Consider the following 22,133-nt stretch of genomic DNA (forward strand, 5'->3'; position numbering starts at 1 on the left):
TTCTTACAAAAGCATACCTAGAGTTTTAGGGACGGGCATTTCAAACAATAAGAAGTCATTGCCACAGCCATCTCGATAGTGACAATATTCAAATCGCTATCTGATAGCAATCCAGATAAAATTAGGACAGCAAATTACTGTCAGAATATCACCACACTTTGCCTTTGCTCCGCACACACCCCAACACTATTTGGATCTTTCTGAGCACTATTTGGATATTCAGCAGCACACTCCTAAAAGTTTGGTCTCCTGCCTTATTAAGAACCAAATGCACAAAGGTCCCCATAAAAAATCACTCTGTATTTGCACCTTGGTAAAAATTACAGATTTGAAAATACGGAGCAATTCCCAAAGTGACTCACATGCAAATAAGCATCTCACAAAAGCAGCGAGCAGCTTGATAGGGGAGAAGCCAGTCTGTCAACTATCGCCCCATCTCCCTCCTCCCTTTCCTATCCAAGATACTTGAATGTGTTGTTCACCTCCGTTGCCTTGACTTTCTTTCATCTCAAGCTATCCTGAGCCGGTACGTCAAGCTCCATCTCTGGCCGTCCTCAAATTTAAGCTAAAAGCCCACCTTTTCATGCTGCTTTTAACTCCTAACCCTTAATCACTTGTTCAGAACCCTTATTTTATCATCCTCACTTTAATATTCCCTTATCTCTTGTTTGTTCTGTTTGTCTGTCCTAATTAGATTATAAGCTCTGTCGAGCAGGGACTGGCTCTTCATGTTCAAGTGTACAGCGCTGCGTAGAAATGAAAAGTAGTAGTAGTGAATTGGGTGCAGACTCCTATTTCTGCAGTTAATATGGAAAGGTTTATAACAGAATGACAATGCAGGGAACCTATCCAGAAATATGCTACTGGCAATGCAGTGTTTAATTTACCCATTGGATTTTAATACCACTGCTATGATTCATTTTTGTTTTCCAGTAAGTTGCCATAATGCTTTTCTCTTCCCATTCTTTTCCATCTTTATTCTTAATTTTTGGAAAGCCATGCTGATGCTGCCTCACTTCTTATGTACTGCTTTCAGCTCTGGACTCCAGCCGTGTTGGTCCTGATTGGCTTTCATCACAGAGGTTCCTGTATCATAATCTTCCAGTAAATTACTCCTCAAACAGCAAGCTACAGTATGGTATGCAAAAGATCTGCTGTTCAGTTAATAGGAGAAATTAGATTAAGCATAAACATGAACACGTTAATTAAACTAGTGGAAGGAGGATCATGAATATTTTTTAATCAGGGCCTTTTGTTAGTTTACATAGAGTAAGTAAATAAAGAAAAAATAGAAGAAAAAAGAAATAATAAGCCTCTTAAAACAATGTACAAACAAACAGAGCCCATTTAAAATAGAGGGAGAGCAAACAATTGTAATACTGGAACTGAAGTAGATATTAACTTATAAATAATATAAATCACCAACTCCCAAAAAGAAGAATGAAAAAGAAGAAAAAAAGCATAGGAAAAGTAACTAGAAACATTTATTCCTATAACCAGAACATTGTGGAGGTACCTGGTCAAAATTGCCCCGAAAAATGGCCCCGACAAAAAAGCTCCAAACAAAAAAAGCTCCCGACATAATAGTCTCTGACATAACAGCCACTGTCAAAATGGTCTACCCACAATATAACCCTTGACAAGCTAGCTGCATGACAAAAGGGCCCGATTAGGATGCCTAGAATCTGGGACTGTATTTTTTTCCTAATAATCTTATCTTGCCAAACAGGATAAGGTTGGTAAGACTATGAAAATGATGACAATATTGTTTTTTCTTTTTAATTAGCTTGCTGATGGAAGAATAGTTTCTTTAAATAGCAGAACAGATCATGAATACCAGTTTGTAGCTATAGACTTTTGTTTATTTATATATGCTTTATGCAATTGAATGCTGGTGGGAGTCTTTATCAGTGAAGATTTCAGTTGTAGTTTATTATATTTTTTGTGATGTGTTATTTTTTCTTAGGGGGCTGTTTTGTTAAGAGGGCTATTTTATGTAGGGGCTATTTTGTCAAGGGTTATTTTGTTAGGGTGTGAAATGTCAAGTTAATTTTGATACAAGGCTGTTTTGTCAGGGCTATTATGACTGGGTGCCCATTTGGAACATAAGAATAGCCATACTGGGTCAGACCAATAGTCCATCTAGCCCAGTATCCGGTTTCCAACAGTAGCCAATCATGGTCACAAGTACCTGGAGAAACATTATGTTCAGGGAGAAGCTTTTGATGTGCTCTACCAAGATGTACCTTATACCTCCCTCTTCTACTCTGTGGTTTTCTTAAGTCTCATATTGATAATTCCACTTCTGCCGCTTAGAATTAGTCTGCCACAGCATGTGGGGGCAATATGACCTGAAACCCAGGAATCCATTGATGTCATGGCCTAGATGAAATGGTGCACTGGTATAATGCCCTGAGGAAGCCACAGAGATGAAACAGTCAGCATTATTACTAGCAAATGTCAAGAAAGCTTCTTGGAAACGCAAACCCTCTAAATCTGTAAAAGTCACCAAAAATTGTGTGTTCAAAGTTAGGTATGTGCCCAATTTGCATGTGCAATTTAAGTGAAAAACAAGTCAATAAGTGCCAATAATTGGCTTTCCAACAAGCAATTATTGGTTGTAATTAGAGTCAATTAAGATGTACGTATGTAAATGTAGGTACTTGATCTGTGCCTAAATTTTATGTGCATCCTGAAAAAGGGGGCACAGAAATGGGAGGGTCATGGGCCATTTGGAGTGGATCATGGGCATGGTTTTGGGATACATGCACAATTATAGAATAAGCAGCATTTGAACCACGTTTTCATTGGTGCAAATGAGCATGCCTACATTTATATGTGACCACTAGAATTTAAGCACTTTTCTATAAACCATGCCTAACTTTAGGCCAGCTTATCAAATAGCACTTAAACATTTTTTTTGCGCCGATTATTTAGGCGTGATTTAAAGAAATCACCTCAAAAAAAGGTAATTCTGCCTTATTTCCACTGCCTTATTTTCATGCACTTAGTGCCAATTCTATAACAGAATCTTGGCACCAGTTTATAGCCTTTTATAAATACTTGCATAACTGGGGGACATGCCCACGAACCACAACCTGCTTGCAGTTAGGCACTATGGAACTTAGGTGCTACCTTTTGAAATAGTGCCTAGTGCACGTGGAGGGGCATAATCGAACGGGGCCGGCCAACTATATAGCCGGCCATCTTCAAGGCCGGCCCCGTAAAGCGGCGTCCCGACCATATTATCGAAACAAGATGGCCGGCTATCTTTCGTTTCGATAATACGGTCGGAGCCGGCCAAATCTCAACATTTGGGCCAGCTTTAGAGATGGCCGGCATTGGTTTTCAGCGATAATGGAAACTAATGGCGGTGATCTCAAACCCAGCCAAATCCAAGGCATTTGGTTGTGGGAGGAACCAGCATTTGTAGTGCACTGGTCCCCCTCACATGCCAGGACACCAACCGGGCACCCTAGGGGGCACTGCAGTGGACTTCAAAAATAGCTCCCAGGTGCATACCTCCCTTACCTTGCGTGCTGAGCCCCCCAAATCCCCCCAAACCCCACTCCCAACAACTGTACACCACTACCATAGCCCTTAGGGATGAAGGAGGGCACCTACATGTGGGTACAGTAGGTTTTTTTGGGGGGTTGGAGGGCTCCCATTTACCACCACAAGTGTAACAGGTAAGGGGGGATGGGTCTGGGTCCACCTGTCTGAAGTGCACTGCACCCACTAAAACTGCTCCAGGGACCTGCATACTGCTGTCATGGAACTGAGTATGACATTCGAGGCTGGCATAGAGGCTGGAAAAAATGTTTTTTAATTTGTTTTTTTGGGTGGGAGGGGGTTGGTGACCACTGGGGGAGTAAGGGAGGTGATCCCCGATTCCCTCCAGTGGTCATCTGGTCAGTTCAGGCACCTTTTCGAGGCTTGGTCATGAACAAAAAGGGACCAAGTAAAGTCGGCCAAATGCTAGTCAGGGACGCCCTTCTTTTTTCCATTATCGGCCGAGGACGCCCATCTCTTAACCTCTCCCCCGTCCAACCTTTGGTACACTGCCGACACGCCCCCTTGAATTTTGGTCGTCCCTGTGACGGAAAGCAGTTGAGGATGGCCAAAATCAGCTTTCGATTATGCCGATTTGGGCATCCTTAGGAGAAGTACGCCCATCTCCCGATTTGTGTCAGAAGATGGGCGCCCTTTCTTCTTCGAAAATAAGCTGGATAGTTTTTTGAAACACCCACAACCCACTCATTCCACACACATGGCCATGCCCTCTTTTCGACTGCATGCATTAGAATTTATACACACCGCAGTGCAGAATATGCCTAGAAAGTTGTGTGCGTAAATTCTAATTAAAGCCAATTAGTGCCACTAATTGGTTAAGTACCAATTATCAACACTGATTGGCTGTTAATCAATTAAGTTGTGTGTGCAATTTGACTGTGCAGCCAAATAAGAGAGCACAAGTTAAGGCGCCATATATAGAATTTAGGGGTAAGCTCTTAGGACCAGATTCAGTAAACAGTGCTCAAAATGGGGCATCAAAAAAAATAGGCACCTTTTATAAAATCGAGCTTAGCACCGATTCTTGTGCCTAACTTTAGGTATCAGACTTTCACCTGCTGAAACCTGGTGTAAATGCTGGCGCCTAAGTTAGGTACGCTGAGGCCAGATTCTATAACTATGCATACAACTTTTCTGACGCACTTATGGCCATGCCCCCTTTTGAGTTACACGTTTGTAGAGATAGGTACCACGTTTGTAGAGATAGGTACCATGCCTTATAGGATAATGTGCAGCCAGATGTGCACACCAATATTAATGAGTGCCAATTAGTATCAATGATTGGTTGTTAGCACCCACTTATTGATAGTTAAGGACTTGTTAAACAATTAAATGATACATGCATCTTGGGTGAATGCCCAAATTTGGGCACAAAACTCTGGGTGCCATATAGAGAATATAATGCAAAAAGAAAAAAGTAAAAAGAATTTAAAAGTTTGAATGGGGTTTTTAAGGACCAGTGAATGATAAAAGAACCTACAGTTCTAGCAGACAATAAATCATATGATCTGCGTGAAAAGGTTGCTGAGGTCCTTTTTCCCCCATTTTTTTTCAAACATAATCACTTGTAGTACTGAACGTGAAATTACAAAGTTGAAAAATTGATGACAAATTATTGAAATACATTTGATGTTTTGGTAACCCAGAGAGTGCCATATATAGAGTCCAAGGATTAATGCACAACTTAGCATGTGCTAACCTGTACCCCACAAGCACGCCAAATGTTAACTTGTTGGTTTAGAAGTTAAGAGTGAATTCTATATATGGCAACAAAAGTTGCATGCGCAAATTTGACACTGTGGCCAAATTGAGAGCACAACGTAATTGATTAACAAGCCAATTGGCACTGAAAATTGGGTGATAACAAGCAATTATCAGCACTAATTGGCTCTATTTAGAATTAACATGCACAACTTTCTAAATGTATTCTGTAAAGTGGAGCATGTAAATTCTAAAGCGCGAAGCTCAAAAAGACAGGGCCATGGGCATTCCTAAAATTACACTCAGTGTTATAGAATTTGCCCGATCTGTGCCTAAGTTAGGTGTGGGCATTTACACCAGGTTATAGTTTATGTAAATGGCTGTGTCTCAATTTTAGTTGCGGGGATGGGTGTATGTGTATTCTATAAACTGCACGAGGTTTATAAAATAGTGCTAATCACGGGATTTTTTTAAAGCCATATGTGAGAATTGGGTGGGGTATGAGTGGAGAATGGGCATAGGTGGCCTATTAGAGTTGGTGTAGAAAACATACCACATGCTAACTGCCAATTATGCTTTTAGTGCAAGATCACTTAGTGCTTCTTGAATAGGAGGTGCTAAGTATCCATGCTATTTGCAGATAGTATTAATGCACAGTAATGAATATTTCAGTGTGGCAATTGCAGAGGATGTGTTGAGCACACCCCCAACAATTAGCATGCAGCCTTTGCACTTAGATCCCCTTGCTCAAAACTGCTGTGCTGTACAAAACAGCGCTGGAACATACCATCCAAACAGTGCTGCAAAGTTCCTCCCCAATACTCAACACTAATGGTACACAAAATTTATGTACACTTTTAGCGCTGAGCATTGTGATGTAATATGCACAGTCTACATGGCTAGGGGGAGGAGGTACCAGCATGGCAGCTGTTAAGGATTCGTCATTGACCTGTCCCTTTAGAGCAGAATTCAAGCAGCAAGATAGACATCCCCACCAGATGAGAGGGAGACAGGCAGAACAAGCACTGGTCCCTCTGCTCTTGCATCAACAAATCTTGAGCGCAAGTTGCCCTCTGAACAAGTGGCGGCCGAGATCTTCTTTCCCCCTTCCAACCCCACTATGTCTCTCCTCCGAATCCTGCGGTGGCTTGAATCCAAATCCTGCGGTGGCTCCAGGAATACAGAAGACTGTCTCTCCAGACACCCTAATGCCAGCTCCGAGTTGGTGTAGGGTTTACTAAGGTAATGGTGCCATTCTGAAGGGTGCTGTAGTCCGAGCATCGGGGGGGGGGGGAGGAGTAGGAAATGAGTCCATTTGCATGCTTTTGCATATATCAGCATGCTACTTGCGCTGATCTGAGGCAAGCTCATTATTCCCTGTTGCAGGGGCCTCTAGCACCCATGTTTGCTTCTAAGCATCAGGCCCTTAATGCATGGTAATTTTTGCTGTTAAAGTGTATTAAGTACAGAAACAGCACATTTTTTAATAAAAGGACCCTGTTTAAACAATGGGAAAAGAAGGGTATTATATACCTGGTTCATGTAATAGATGAGGAGGGGAAGGGCCGTCCTTTTGCTAATCTGCAGCAACAATATGGGATTCCAGATGGGCAATTCTTTGCTTATCTCCAACTAAGACATTATGTTCATACTTTAACTTGGACGGACTTGACGGAGGATGTAGCCGATATCCTATCTGAGACTTATATGTTAGGTGCTCAGCTGTGTGTGCCTTTAAGATTCCATCAGCAGCAGCTAAAGGATATGACCACGGAGTTGCACTGTGCGTCTTTGGCAGCAGATTGGTTGAGAGATCTCAACTGTGAGGTGACAGAGGATTTTTTTTTGGTACATTTGTACCCCGTGCTTTCCCACTCATGGCAGGCTCAATGCGGCTTACATATTGTTTACAGGTACTTATTTGTACCTGGGGCAATGGAGGGTTAAGTGACTTGCCCAGAGTTACAAGGAGCTGCCTGTGCCTGAAGTGGGAATCAAACTCAGTTCCTCAGTTCCCCAGGACCAAAGTCCACCACCCTAACCACTAGGCCACTCCTCAAAGCATATATTAAAAATGTATATGCGCGGCGCCTGTCGGTGTTGCAGCGTGAAAAACTTTATAGATTTCTATTGTGATTACACATTTCTCCACTGCACGCATTTAAAGCCAAGATTTCGAGTTCGGGAATCTGCCCGAAGTGCGGAGCGGCTATGGCCTCCTTGGGACACATGTTTTGGCTTTGCCCGCAAGTGCAGAGTTTCTGGGTGGCAGTCCTAAGGACTGTTGATTCATGGTGGGGCTGTACTCTAACCTGTGATCCCTTGTTGTTATTCAATAGTTTTAAATTTACGGCACAACCTCCAGTGGGATTCAAAGGATTTATACAATTGGCTGTCTTTTTCAGGATCCATGCCATTTTGAGTTCCTGGATGGTGCACACGGGTCCCAATATTATGGTGTGGAGAACACAGTTAATTCACCAAATGAGACTAGATAAGTGTGGGGTCCAAAACATGGATAGTGTTCTGGGAACCCGGTTTAGAGAAATGTGGTAGCCACTATGGGTTACATTGCCACCTAAAGGGAGAAGTTACAGTTTGAATATTTAGCTTTCACACATGTAGGGAGGGGCGGGGGAATGGGTGGTATGAGGTAGAATGGATGAGTTATAATGTTTTGCAATTGTTTAGAGGAGGGTGGGGGTTTAGGATGGGGGGAGGGGTGGGAGGTGTTGTAAATCCAGAGCGTTCTGTTTGGTTTATTCACTAGTTTCCTTGGTTGGCGGGGCGCAACTTTGGCACTGGAGGGTTGAGTGTATGGTTTATGGCTCGATTAACTAACAAGGTCTAGCCATTCTCATTCTATGATATGGAGGGCAAACTGGAGGCTATAAGAGACAAGACCTCTGATCTGTGCTGGACTTTAAATGGAGGGTTAGGCTTCTTCATTTGGCAGGTTACGTATGTTATAATAGAGTTATGCCCTTTTGTTAAAAGAGTTCATGTGATTGTATATGATATACCCCGGTAGTTCGTATTATTCTTTGCACTGCTGAATGCTGAGCTTACTATTGGAAATTGGGGAGAGTAGTGATATGATTAGTGGGGGCTGAATATTGGGAAGTGGAGGAGAAGACTGTTTTGGTATCACTCAGTTTTCTGTTGGAATAGTTGTATTTTGTTGACTGATTTGCTATTTCATCAATAAAATGATGGAACATAACGGATAGTGTAGGAAGGGAAGGGGGGAGAAAATGTTAAAATTATACAATTGTAATCTTATACAATGTTTTTTTTAGTTTCTTTGATGACATTCTGTGTTTGTATTCATTGCTGAGAATTGTATTCTGCTAATTGATGCTATCGTTTATCAATAAACAGATTTAAACATAATAAAAGGACCCTATAGATTCAGATAGTTTTACAAATATGTTGTATTTTAAGTTATTTTGCATTTCTTGAGTATAAACCATTACTTAATATTTTTCTTATTATTCTGCCACTCTGCTTTCTCATCCAAAGAAAAAACATTCAGAATCAAAATGTCAAGGCTACTGCACTGAATTAGAATTTATGCTAATTATCTTTGCTAGCCAACACCAAGTTTTAGTTACAGATGTGCTTTATTTGATAACAAAATGAACAATGAAATAAAATCTGTCACGAGTCATTTTCAATAAAGTTTCGAGTGAAATAAAGACACCAGTGAACTGCCATAGTCATTATTTCATTCATTTGTTATTCAAGTCCATGGGTAAACAGAAACACTGTAGGGGGAATGCTAGATATGGCACTCAAAAACACCAATTGAAACCTGGTGTAAACGATGGCACCCAACTCATGGCATTTTGGTGTGGAAATGTTGCTATTCTATAACACTGCATGCGACTTTTCAGCATGCCCCTGATGCGCCCATGCTCCTCCCCTGGCCAAGCCCCCCTTTAGAGTTGCATAGGAGAGAAATTAAATGCCTGGTTTTATAAAATAGCATGCATGCAAATCCAAATTATTGCCAATTAACTTCAATAATTGATTGTTAATGTCGATTAATTGTTGGTTGATGGCTCATTAACCAATTTGTTTGTGTGTATCTTGGATCTGTGCCGTAACTTCAGCCCTATATGTAGAATCAGGGGGTATATGTTTCTTTTTCAACTTGTTATAGAGGTGAGTCACATATAGCACTGAGCACGCTCGCTCGGTACCACTTAACCCAGAACGATTTATCCTTTTGAGGAGTGCAGTATTTATTTACGCACATTCTTTTTAAAGATCACTTAACATTTGTCTACTGAGCTTCAAAAGTCCTATTTTCTCAGGAAATTTCAATACAAGACTCCTGAGGCAGGTGCTTCTGTGCCGAAACACAGTGCCATGTTGAGTCTTATGTATTGCAGCAATAAAATTAGTTTGTTTATTCCATTGTCGGTTCAGCCTGCTTCCTTCTCCCACTTTTTGGTCTGTTCTGATTACCCCGTGGGTTTTCTTCGTTCAGTTACCTTTCAGTCTCTTTTCAACTCAGGCAGTGTGTAGCCAATACATGATAGGGAAAGGAGAAAGACCAAATGTTTTCAAGCAACCAATCCCAACCTGCCTTAGAGTGAAGCAGAAACAGAAGCTGCAAAAAATCACTACATTGCAGTTGCTTATATAAAAGGTTAATTCACTTTACTCAAGATTAGGTAGAAGAAATTTCTAAAGTGCCTTTCTTCTTAGACAAAGGATGCTGCTTGTCTGTCTGTCACTGTCCAGCTCATTTTCGAAAGAGAAGGGCGCCCATCTTCTGATAGAAATCGAGAGATGGGCGGCCTTCTCTCAGAGCCGGCCAAATCGGCATAATCGAAAACCGATTTTGGCCGGCCTCAACTGCTTTCTGTCACAGGGACGGCCAAAGTTCAAGGGAGTGTGTTGGCAATGTACCGAAGGCGGGACGGGGGCATGGTTAACAGATGGCTGTCCTTTGCCGATAATGGAAAAAAGAAGGGCGTTCCTGACGAGCATTTGGCCGACTTTACTTGGTCCCTTTTTGTTCACGACCAAGCCTCAAAAATGTGCCCGAACTGACCAGATGACCACCGGAGGGAATCGGGGATCACATCCCCTTACTCCCCCAGTGGTCACCAACCCCCTCCCACGCTAAAAAACTAATTAAAAATTTTTTTCCAGCCTCTATGCCAGCCTCAAATGTCATACCCAGCTCCATCACAGCAGTATGCAGGTCCCTGGAGCAGTTTTTAGTGGGTACTGCAGTGCACTTCAGGCAGGCAGACCCAGGCCCCCCCCCCCCACCTGTTACACTTGTGGTGGAAAATGGGAGCCCTCCAAAACCCAGCCGAAACCCACTGTACCCACATCTAGGTGCCCCCCTTCACCCTTTAAGGGCTATGGTAGTGTTGTACAGTTGTGGGTAGTGGGTTTTGGGGGGCTCAGCACCCACAGTAAGGGAGCTATGCACCTGGGATCAATTTGTGAAGTCCATTGCAGTTCCCCCTAAGGTGCCCGGTTGGTGTCCTGGCATGTGAGAGGGACCAGTGCACTACGAATGCTGGCTCCTCCCATGACCAAAGGGCTTGGATTTGGCCGTTTTTGTGATGGCCGTCCTCGGTTTCCATTATAGGCAAAAATTGAGGCCGGCCATCTCTAAGGTCGGCGATCTCAACATTTCGGTCTACCTAAATGTTGAGATTTGACCGGCCCTGACCATATTATCGAAACGTAAGATGGACGCCCATCTTGTTTCGATAATACGGGATGCCCCGCCCCTTCGCTGGGGTGCCCGTAAAGATGGGTGCCCAGTTTGATTATGCCCCTCTGTGTCACTGCAGTTAGTGATGTGCCGATACTTGAGGGAGGGGGTAATACTATAAATTAGGTTCTAGCACTTATGTGCCAGGTACTTACTTAAATGTTTAGACTACCAGCATATATGTGTGCATACACATGTACAAACCTGATATGTGCCTAAGTGCAATTCTACAACTAGCACATATCTCTTCAATGGGTAGTGTCTGGGTAGAGTGTAGACAGGGCACAAAGTTACACATTCAGGACCAGATTCTATATACCATATCTAAAAAATCGGTGCCTAAATAAAATATGCCTAGGCATAATCTATAAAGTGTGTCTCAATGTAGGTGCATTTTGTAGAATAAGCCTAAATGTCTGCACAGTTTATAGTATATGGCAAGTGCCTATCCACACAACTAAATAGTAAAACTTGGTGTAAATGCCAATGCCTTAATTAGGCATGGACTGGGTGTATTCTATAACAACATGCATAGATTTTAGAAATGCCCACAACCTGCCCATTTCACACCCATGGCCATGCCACCTGTTCAACTATGTGACGAATTTACATGTATTACATAGCTTAGACAGCTATATGTGTAAATTTTCATTAATGCTAATTAGTGTCAATAATTGCTTGTTAATTGGCATATCAGTGCTGATTGGCTTGTTAAGTAATTAAATTACATGCGCAAATCCAGAATATGACCGGAATTTCACATATAATTTAAGTTGTACTATATAGACGTCTAATCTAATCTAATCTATTCTCATACTTGATATACCACTAAATTCCTCAGTGGTTCCAAAGCAGGGTACAATACAATTGCTCCAAAATACAATTAAATAATCATACTTGCAGAAACACAATCAAAATAAAATAACTAAGTTGTCTATACAACATTTAAAAATAAATATTTGTGGAAAAAGAAAGTTTTAAAATTTGTATAGAATGAACCTTAAAAAACATCCTGTATTAGATCTAATGGCAATGAATTCCAATAACGGGTAACTTGATATGAATAAGAACCTTCATGATTATGTTTCGAAGATTTGATCAAGGCAGTGATTTAACAGAGAAAGATCCCATGTAGAACAGTCCACAGAATATAGAAGCTGTGTGTCTCAATGACTGAATCATAGCAACAAGAGAAGTGAGGAACAGATTGACTAAGAGCTAGGACAAAGCCCTCAGAAAACCCTATGGGGAGTAAATGAATTTGTAACAGAAAGGAATCAGCAAGAACCTGAAAGACACAATTATGAAATAGGAACTAAAACAGTACACTTAATACCAAAGTCTGATAAATGAGTTGAAATAATACGATGATCTACTAAGTCATAAGCTGTGGAAAGGTCAAGGAAACCAAAAGATTATATGTACCTGTGTCTAAATGCCACTCAACTTTAAGCAGTGATACCAAACACGTTTTAGTACTGTGGTGTTTTCAAAAATTGAACTACCTGGGATATAGTGTATGGATTTTAGAAAGAAACGATCTAAGTTGGAACAGTGCAACTACAATTTTCAAGATGAAAGGAGCAATTGATATAGGATGATATTTAGATGGAGTTAGCAGATCCAAAGAAGGCTTTTTTTAATGCAAAGATCAAATAAGAACAGTTTTCCAGCATTTTAGAAAAAAAACCTTCATCAAATGTACAGCGCTGCGTATGTGTAGTAGTGCTATAAAAATGATAAGTAGTAGTAGTAGTAATAAAGACTTTAAATTAACAAGGCATATGCCCCATCCTTCACCCCTCCATCTCTCCTAATGTCCTGCTTCTTTTCCTTATATCTCACTTCTCACTCCATCCCTTTCTCATCTTTATAATGTGGCAATCTTTGAGTCAATTCTTCTATCAGTATGTCACCATTCCCACATGCTCTTCTCTCAGTTCTCTCCTGCTCTGCCCTGTTCTTAGCCAGAGGGACATAGATACTCCCTCCAGCAGTCAATTGTAAAGCTTACTATTTTCCAGTGCTTCAGGATGTTCATGCTACTGGTGGTTTTACTATGTTCCTCTCTTGCGCTTTGGACTGTTCATCCAACTATCTAGCTAAAAAGAATAGACGGATAAGGAAATGTTAACAGAAAATAGGGAAGGTGACAAATTGCTACACAATAATAGAGGCTGATTTTAATTATCCCAATAATGACTATGTAAATGCCATGTCAGGATATGCTAGGGAAGTACATTTCCTAAAGGAAATAAATGTCTGTTTCATGGAGCAGAAACTGACAAGAGAGGGAGCTATTTTAGTCCTAATCCTTAGTAGAAAACAAGATTTTGTGTGTGAGATAATGGTGTTGGATAGTGATCATAACATGATCAAATTTTATTTAATAACTGAAGTGAGGACACTAATGAAATCAACTGCTCTAGCATTTAACCTTCAAAAGAGATATTATGATAAAATGAGGAAAACAGTAAAAAAAAAAAAAAACCTGAAAGAGCAGCTGCAAAGGTTAAGAATTTACATCAGCCGTGGATGTTTAAAAATATCATCTTGGAAACCCAGATCAGAAGTATTCTGCCTATTTAAAAAAGGCAGAATGAAGGCTAAGTGTTGGCTGGTATGGCATTATAGCCAAAATAATTTCTTTTGAGTAATGGAGGAAAGATATGAATGAATAAATTAGGAAAAGGATTGGCACTGGCAAGTTAGATGTAAAGCATTAATAAGGAATGCAAAAGGAGAACTGGAAAATAAGCCTACCATAGAGGCAAAAACTTATAAGAAAAAGTTTGTCAGGCACATTTGAAGCAAGAATGTTGTGAGGGAATCATTAACTGATTGAGTAGTAAAATGTGCACTCAAGGAGGACAAGGCCATAGCAGAGAGAGGTTAAGGTCCATTTTACAGAGGTCATTGAGAGGGGAATTCAGATATCCAGATCAAAATATGTTCGATTACCCTTGTATTTTACAAAAGACTTTGCCAAATGTGGAGCCTTTTGTAAAATACTGAGAAGGATGCCGACAAGTGCACAGGTATTTGCCAACTGCAGCCAATAGAAAAGAATAGTCTTCTTGCCAAATAACAGTGTATAGGCAAGAAACCATCGAAAACCTGATGGTTCAGGATTTCTTAATGTGTATTTTTCAAACAATAGGAGTGGCTCACTGTGGAATTCTACCATAATTGTAGTGAACACAACATTAATTTCTAAGAGCTTTGGACCTTAGGACCCCACTGGCATACTATAGTCACTGCATGGAGAAGGGCACTGCCATTTTTCAAGATGGCAGCACCAGAGGCAGGAGCAAGTATTATTCCTTCCTCTTGAGGTATGCATCTGGGAGGCTTGGGGAGGGGAATGGGGTGCTGCTAGACACCAGGAATTTCTTTTTTCTAAATCAGGAACAGGGAATTGGGTCGGGAGGAGAGAGGGGTCCACTAGACTACCAGGGCTTTTTGGCTATGTTGGGTGGGGGGGAGATCAGAGAGGTTCAGGGGTAGAGGGAAGGACACTAGACTACCAGGAGCAATGTAGAAAACTATCAGGAGCAGGGAGTTTGGTTTGGGGACTCCCTGTAACCTTTAACACCACCTCAGACCTGGTGGTAAATTTTTCATACTGCAGATATCAGCACACAGTCTATTAAATTCTCTGCATTGCTGCGGATTAGTTAATATCCTGTTTACTATGCATTTTAATATGGTGTGCACTGATGTCTACCGCACAAGTTAATTTTGTCACTAAACCCCTTTTTGCATCGTGTGGCCCCTAATGAATGCATAGACTGCTTATTAGCTGTGCATTGCAACCTGCAGTGCAGTAGCTTTCTACATGGACCGTAGAAAGAGAGAAGACTGTCACAGTGCACACTGAAAACCGAAGAAACAATTTGTATCAGCCAACAGGGCTAAGTTTTATCACTGCACAGAGCATCCAGTGCACACCAAGAAGCAGCACCACATCACTGATATGGTGACAACCAGCACTATTTCGGTTTTTGATTTTAAGCTTCCATCTATCTCTGATCTCTGAGAGGCTAAGAACTGTGTTTCCTCTCTTACAACTCACACACAACCGACAACTAAATAGTTACTGTGGTAAATCTGTTTTACTTTCAGTTTGTGACAGCCTGGAAATGACTGGTTAGAAACCTATTTGCAATAGTTTGGTGCTATTTCTTTCCTTAATGAGCAATAGAATTCAATTGGAAACAACTAAAAAAGAAATAAGTCAATATTGAGCCTCCACGGTCAGCATTTTTTTTTAAACACCAGATGCTGTGGAAGATATAAAATCTGAATATTCAACACCAGGATCTGGATAGAGGCTAGCACTGAATATAAGGGTAGAGCAGTCATTGTTGGCACTATTTGGATAACAGCGATACTGAGGCAGCCATCACGCCGTCCCTCTGAATACCAGTGGATAGGTGTAGTTAAGCCCAGGGGCGTATCTGCGTGGGGCCTCAGGGGCCTGGGCCCCCGCAGATTTTGCCCTGGACCCCCCTCCCGCCGCCAACCCTCCCCCGCTGCCGTTCTTACTTTTGCTGGCGGGGGACCCCAACCCCCGCCAGCCGAGGTCTGCTTCCACCTGCCGCTGCCGTAAAAACTTCTTCTTCAGCCGGCGGGGGACCCCAAACCCCCGCCAGCCGCCCAGCGGTGTTTAAAATTCATCTTCGGCCTCCGTGGCCGTTCTGCTGTGATAGGCGCTGTTGAAATCCACTTCGGAGTCTGACGTCGCAGCACGTACAACGACGTCAACTTTTTTCCCCAGCCTGTATGCCAGCCTCAAATGTCGTACCCACCTCCATGACAGCAGAATGTGTTCGATCCTCTCACAGCTTTTCCCTGGGTCAGATGTGGCTCTCGGGTGCACTACAGGGTCACATCAGCATTGCATTGTGGTGGGTGTAGGGTATTGGGCTCCGTGATTTCATTAGCTTGTGTTACAGTCTCACGATGTTGGTAGTTGATAGGCTCTTCTCCCATGGTGCTTTCCCCCTTGCCTACTGGGTCAGAGTGTGCCCTATTGTGTTTCCTGTTGTAGTCCATGCGGTAGTGGCCATTTTTGTAAGCCAGTTTTAGTTCCCTTTCCTGTGTTAGCCATGTTAGACAACTTAGTTCTTACCTTGAATGTGGCTGAAAGAGGGCATTGTACAGCATTCTGCCAGCTCTGACCTACTGCTAATCTCAGTACCAGGGAGACTTGTTGCCAGTGGGGCACAACCTCTGATCTGCAGTTAACTGTGAGTAAACATGCTTATTCCAATAAAGGACATTTTCGGAGAGATTAGTCTTCAGGTGTCAACAGGTGTGCCAATGTGTCCTAGAGGCCTGCATGTATGCAAGTCCATGGAGCACTTTTAGTGGGTACCGCAGTGCACTTCAGCCAGGTGGACCCCGGCCCACCCCCCACCCCCCCACCTGCAACACTTGTGCTGGTAAATGGGAGGCCTCCAAAACCCACTGTACCCACATGTAGGTGCCCCCTTCACCCCTAAGAGCTATGGTAGTGTTATTCATTTGTGGGTAGTGGGTTTTGGGGGAGGGGGGTTGGGAGCTCAGCACCCGTGGTAAGGGAGCTATGCATGTGGGAGCTTTTTCTGAAGTCCACCACACTGACCTAGGGTGCCCAGTTGGTGTCCTGGCATATCAGGGGGGCGAGTGTACTATCAATCCTGGCCCCTCCCACGACCAAATGGCTCAGATTAGAAAGTTTTTGAGCTGGGCGTTTTTAGTTTCTATTATCGCTAAAAAAAAACGCCCAGCTCAAAAACGTCCATTTTTTCAAAAATACGTTTCGGCCCGCCCCTTCACGGACCTGTTCTCGGAGATAAATGCCCATGGAGATAGGCGTTTGCATTCGATTATGCCCCTCCACATGTGCCAAATGTGGGCCAAAATGGAGTTACCATGTGGCTTTTGCGGTAATTTCATTTTTGGCATGCGTCTGATACGCACGTCTGAAAAGTTATTTTTATTTTTGAACGTGTATATTGGTAGCACGCCAAGTGGCATTTGAGGTGCTTAAGTCATTACCGCCCAGTTACCACATGAGGCTTTACAGCTAGGTCAATGGCTGGCGGTAAGGTCTCAAACCCAGAATGGACTCATGGCAATTTTCATTTTGCTGCACATCCATTTTCAGCAAAAATTTTTAAAAGACATTTTTTTTACAGGTGCATTGAAAATTGATTCTGCGCACTCCCAAAACACATGTCTACACTACCACAGGCCATTTTTCAGTGTGCCTTTGTAAAAGGGCCCCTTTATATATACATTTTTTTTTTTGTTTTTCTTATAAGTTTGCATCATTTCATTGTTCATATGTATGGATAAGCACAGCATGATTTTTCTGAGCACAAAAAAAGAACAAAAATATATTTTGAGGAGGTTTTTGGCCAATGATGATATAATGGCCCGTTAATTGCTGAAAGTAGATCAGTGAGAAGTTCACTTTTCTCCTTTTGTTTTTAAGAGAATCTATGAGCAACGTATATTGTATTCTACAGCTTTCTGATATAATCCAGAGAGGACAGTACTGTCGATTGAACTAACATCCTGAAATGTTGTTGATAAAAATAAGAGTGGATCAATCATAGTTGTCTTAGTTTACAAAATGATTTTTGAACTACTGAATTAATTTGTGCTGCATTGCCCTTCTCGTGGTGGCCTGGAGTCTTCATCCATTCTTTTGGTGCCATGACATCTTCCTACTACCTTTGATATGTTACAGTGCTGTTGCCTCTCTGATGGATGCCTGCTAGCAAGATTTAAGAATGTATCATTGAAAATAGATGGCAAACCTTACTGTTAGCGTTCAACATTTCTTCCCTGTGTAATTGAAATGAATACAACAAATGAAATGAATGATTCAGAAGCTAAAAATGGATCAAATGAGTGATTGGTCCCAAAATAAACTGAAGTGACAAATTTTCATGTTTGAACTTTGAAGTCACAGCTCAGTTGCCCCTAGATATCCTCCTGACAGGAGAGAGAGAGAGAGAGAGAGCACAACAGGAATGAAAGATGAGAAGTGAGAAGGACAAAGGGGCAAAAACAATATAAGGGAAAGAGGAAGATGCACAGGAGGCAGGCTCAAGGGGCCCCAGGAGAAGGAAAGAAGGGACAAATGATAGAAACAGCATGTTAAAGAAGTGGAAAAAAGCCTGTTCTTCTAGAGCAAACATAGAAAAGCAGATGGCTGGAGAGCATCAAAATCGAGGAGGAGAGGAAATAAGAAACTAGTGGTTTTCTTGGTACTGAGTGGGAACAAAGTATGGTTTCCAACCACCAAATTTTGGACTGGACAGTCTGATTTTGCAAACTCTTTTATACTATGTCTGATTACAGTAGCACAGACAGAAATCTGGACCACATAGACCACATCATATAGCATGCCAAAGGATTTATTGTAAAAACAAACACCCAACATAGTTGCATTTCAGCCCTAGCCATTATCAGAGGTATACATAAATAAACATAAATATTCACACATTAAATAATCATATTAACAAATAAGATGGGGTTTTTTGTACATGAGTCTGAGAAAGTTTCTTATGTTTTGACAGACTCAGTAGAAACGTCAACACAAATGCATAGTGTTTCCCCCCATATTCTTAATTTGTCTTAAGTAATGCATAATAAGAGTAAGTCAGATATACTTTTCATTACTTTTCATTATTATTGTTGGCAGATATGTTTTCAATAGAATAGTGAAGACAGTGGTAGTTTGTTTTTCTCCAATTCATTTATTTTATTCAATGCAGAGATAGTAGTGTTTTCAGTTACTAAGCATGATTAATTTTGTAACAAATGCTGCCCAGAATGCTATGTCATTATAGTAATAAACTGTTATTAAGTTAGGGGTCCTTTTACTAAGGTACGCCAAAAAGTGGCCTGCGCTGGTGTAGATGCATGTATTGGATGTGCGCAGGTCCATTTTTCAGTGCATCTGCAAAAAAGGCCCTTTTTTAGCCAAAAATGGACATGTGGCAAAATAAAAATTGGTACGTGTCCATTTTGGGCCTGAGACCTTACTGCCACCCATTGACCTAGTGGTAAAGTCTCACACGTTAAGTGGACGGTAATCGTCAGCGCGCTTACAATTCTGATTATCGCCCAGTTACCGCCGCACATCAGAAATTGTCCAGGTCGCGTAGTAAGCACGCATTGAAAATAAAATTATTGCTCAGGCCACGCAGTAGCCAGGTGGTAGTTCAAAATTGGCGCATGTAGGATACATATACATGCCTACATGGCTTAGTAAAAGGGCCCCTTACTGACAAACTGACCATTGTTCTTATAAAATTGTATATTTATAACATTATAGATTAAAGAATTATAAAAACAATTAGTTCTCATAGAGAATTTTACTAGGACATTTTATCAAAATGTTTAAAGATATTAATGTCTATACATGTTTTTGTGTTTTACATAGATTTTTATGGAGAAGGATGCAGTATGATGAATTTATATATCATTTTTAATTTATTTATTATTTTTATTTGTCTATATAATTATTTACTTGTGGCTATTGTCATAATCAGGAGGATACACAAGTCCTAGACACCCTTCTCCCTAGGAAAACTGTTGTTTCGGCATTCCAGCATATACAAAGAGATAGGGGAATTCCCAGGCTGGAGTGGAAGGGGATGAGAGGGAAAGTCACAAGGACATAGGAGGTTGTGTAGGGGCAGGGTTAATGAAGAGAGAAGCCCTGTAGAAGATAAGTCTCCCTAGGTAAATAGAATAAACTTCCTGAGCCCGTACGCCAAGCCCCCTCCCTACCCATATTCAAATCCTTGCTCAAAGCCCACCTCTTCAATGTTGCCTTCGGCACCTAACCTTTATACCTTTCAGGAAATCTAGACTGCCCCAATTTGACTGCCCCTTCTTGATTGACTGTACACTTGTCCTTTAGATTGTAAGCTCTTTGAGCAGGGACTGTCCTTCTATGTTAAACTGTACAGCGCTGCGTAACCCTAGTAGCACTTTAGAAATGTTAAATAGTAGTAGTAGTAATTATGTAATGGCTCTAAGTAGGTCCCAAGGAGGGGGGGGGGGGGGGAGCTTCTGGCTGGTCTCGAGAGGTTTGAGAAACCCACTTCTATGGGAGTAGGGTACTTAAGGAAGAGTGGATGTCTGATTTGAAGTACTTGGACTGTACTGATGCAGAAGCTTTAATGGACCCCCCAAGGTATTGAGGAATGAAAAGGTTAGGATGGATTCCTTATTACCTGTCCATGAAAGATATGAGGCAGGGGATAGTGTCTAAAATGAAAGAGAAACTACCTCAAGGGGAGGAGCTGTCAGGGGTCCCAAACCTACTCAAGCTGGGAAGGATCCCAAATTAAAGCAGAGACTGAGAGAAATAAAGTCCCTATCAGATTAAAGCAGTTTTGTAGGACTTTTCTTCCTTATTAAAGGACTCATGAACACTGAAAAAACACACTGCCTCATCCTATCATCTAAACACAATACGTACAAACCCATTACCTTAATCACCCCAGAACACACCCTCCCTATCTCAGACAGCCTGAAAATACTTGGCGTTACAATTGACCGCAACCTCACTCTTGAAAGCCAAGTTAGTCCATCACAAAGAAAATGTTCTACTCAATGTGGAAACTTAAACGCGCAAAACCTTTCTTCCCGAGGGAAATATTTCGTAACCTAATACAATCAATGGTTCTAAGCCATGCAGACTACTGCAATGGAATCTACGCACAATGCAAAGAACAACTCACTAAGAAACTCCAGACCGCTCAAAATACAGCAGCTAGACTGATATTTGGTAAATCGCGATTCGAAAGTGCCAAACCTCTCCGAGAAAAATTGCACTGGCTTCCAATCAAAGAACGTATTACCTTCAAAATCTGCACCCTGATCCACAAAATCATCTACGACCAAGTCCCAGGATACATGACAGCAGGGGCGTAGCCAGACTTCTGTGGGAGGAGGGTCCAGAGATCGAGGGGAGGGGGTACATTTTAGCCCCCCCGCCGCCGCCCCCCTCCCGCCGCCATTGTCGCCCCCCCGCCACGAACCCTCCCCCGCCGCCGCCTACCTTCCGTTTTGCTGGCGGGGGACCCCACTCCCCGCCAGCCGACGTCCTCTCCGACCGTTCTGCTGCAGAGAAAAGTCTTCTTCCTTGCATGCTGATGTCCTGCACGTTGTACGTGCAGGACGTCAGACTCAGAGAACAGTTCTGTTCTCTGAGTCTGACATCCTGCACGTACAATGTGCAGGACGTCAGCATGCAAGGAAGAAGACTTTTCTCTGCAGCAGAACGGTCGGAGAGGACGTCGGCTGGCGGGGAGTGGGGTCCCCCGCCAGCAAAACGGAAGGTAGGCGATGGCGGGGGTGGGTTCGCTGGGAGGGGGTTCAGACTGAAATCTACGGGGGCCCAGGCCCCCTCAGGCCCCACGTAGCTACGCCACTGCATGACAGACCTCATAGACCTACCAATCAGAAACATAACCAGATCATCTCGAACATACCTAAACCTTCACTACCCAAACTGCAAAGGACTTAAATACAAAGCAACCTATGCATCCAGCTTCTCCAACATAAGCACACAACTATGGAACGCATTGCCAAAAGCTGTGAAAACAACCTATGACCACCTAAATTTCAGGAAATCACTAAAAAACAACCTGATCAAAAAGGCATACCCCACCAACCCAACATAAATACCTACACTCTGCAACACAGCATAACCAAAGCTTGTAATGGACACGGGCCCTTTTATTAAGGCATGCCGAAAAGTGGCCTGCACTGGTGTAGGTGCGTGTTTTGGACGAACGCAGGTCCATTTTTCAGTGCACCTGGAAAAAAAGGTCTTTGTTTTGTGGCCAAACATAAACATGGGGCAAAATTAAAACCAGAACGTGTCCATTTTCGGCCTGAGACCTTACTGCCACCCACTGACTTAGTGTTAAGGTCTCATGTGCTAACTGGGCGGTAAGTGTTACTGTGCATAAACTGCTGATTACCACCAGGTAGAAAATAGAAAATATTTTTTACCGTGTGTTTTGGACATGCATCAAAAATGGAATTACCGCCCGGGTAAGGTGCCTACGTGCCTTAGTAAAAAGGCCCTGAA

This window comes from Microcaecilia unicolor, chromosome 3 (assembly GCF_901765095.1).
Source record: "Microcaecilia unicolor chromosome 3, aMicUni1.1, whole genome shotgun sequence".
NCBI lineage: Eukaryota > Metazoa > Chordata > Amphibia > Gymnophiona > Siphonopidae > Microcaecilia > Microcaecilia unicolor.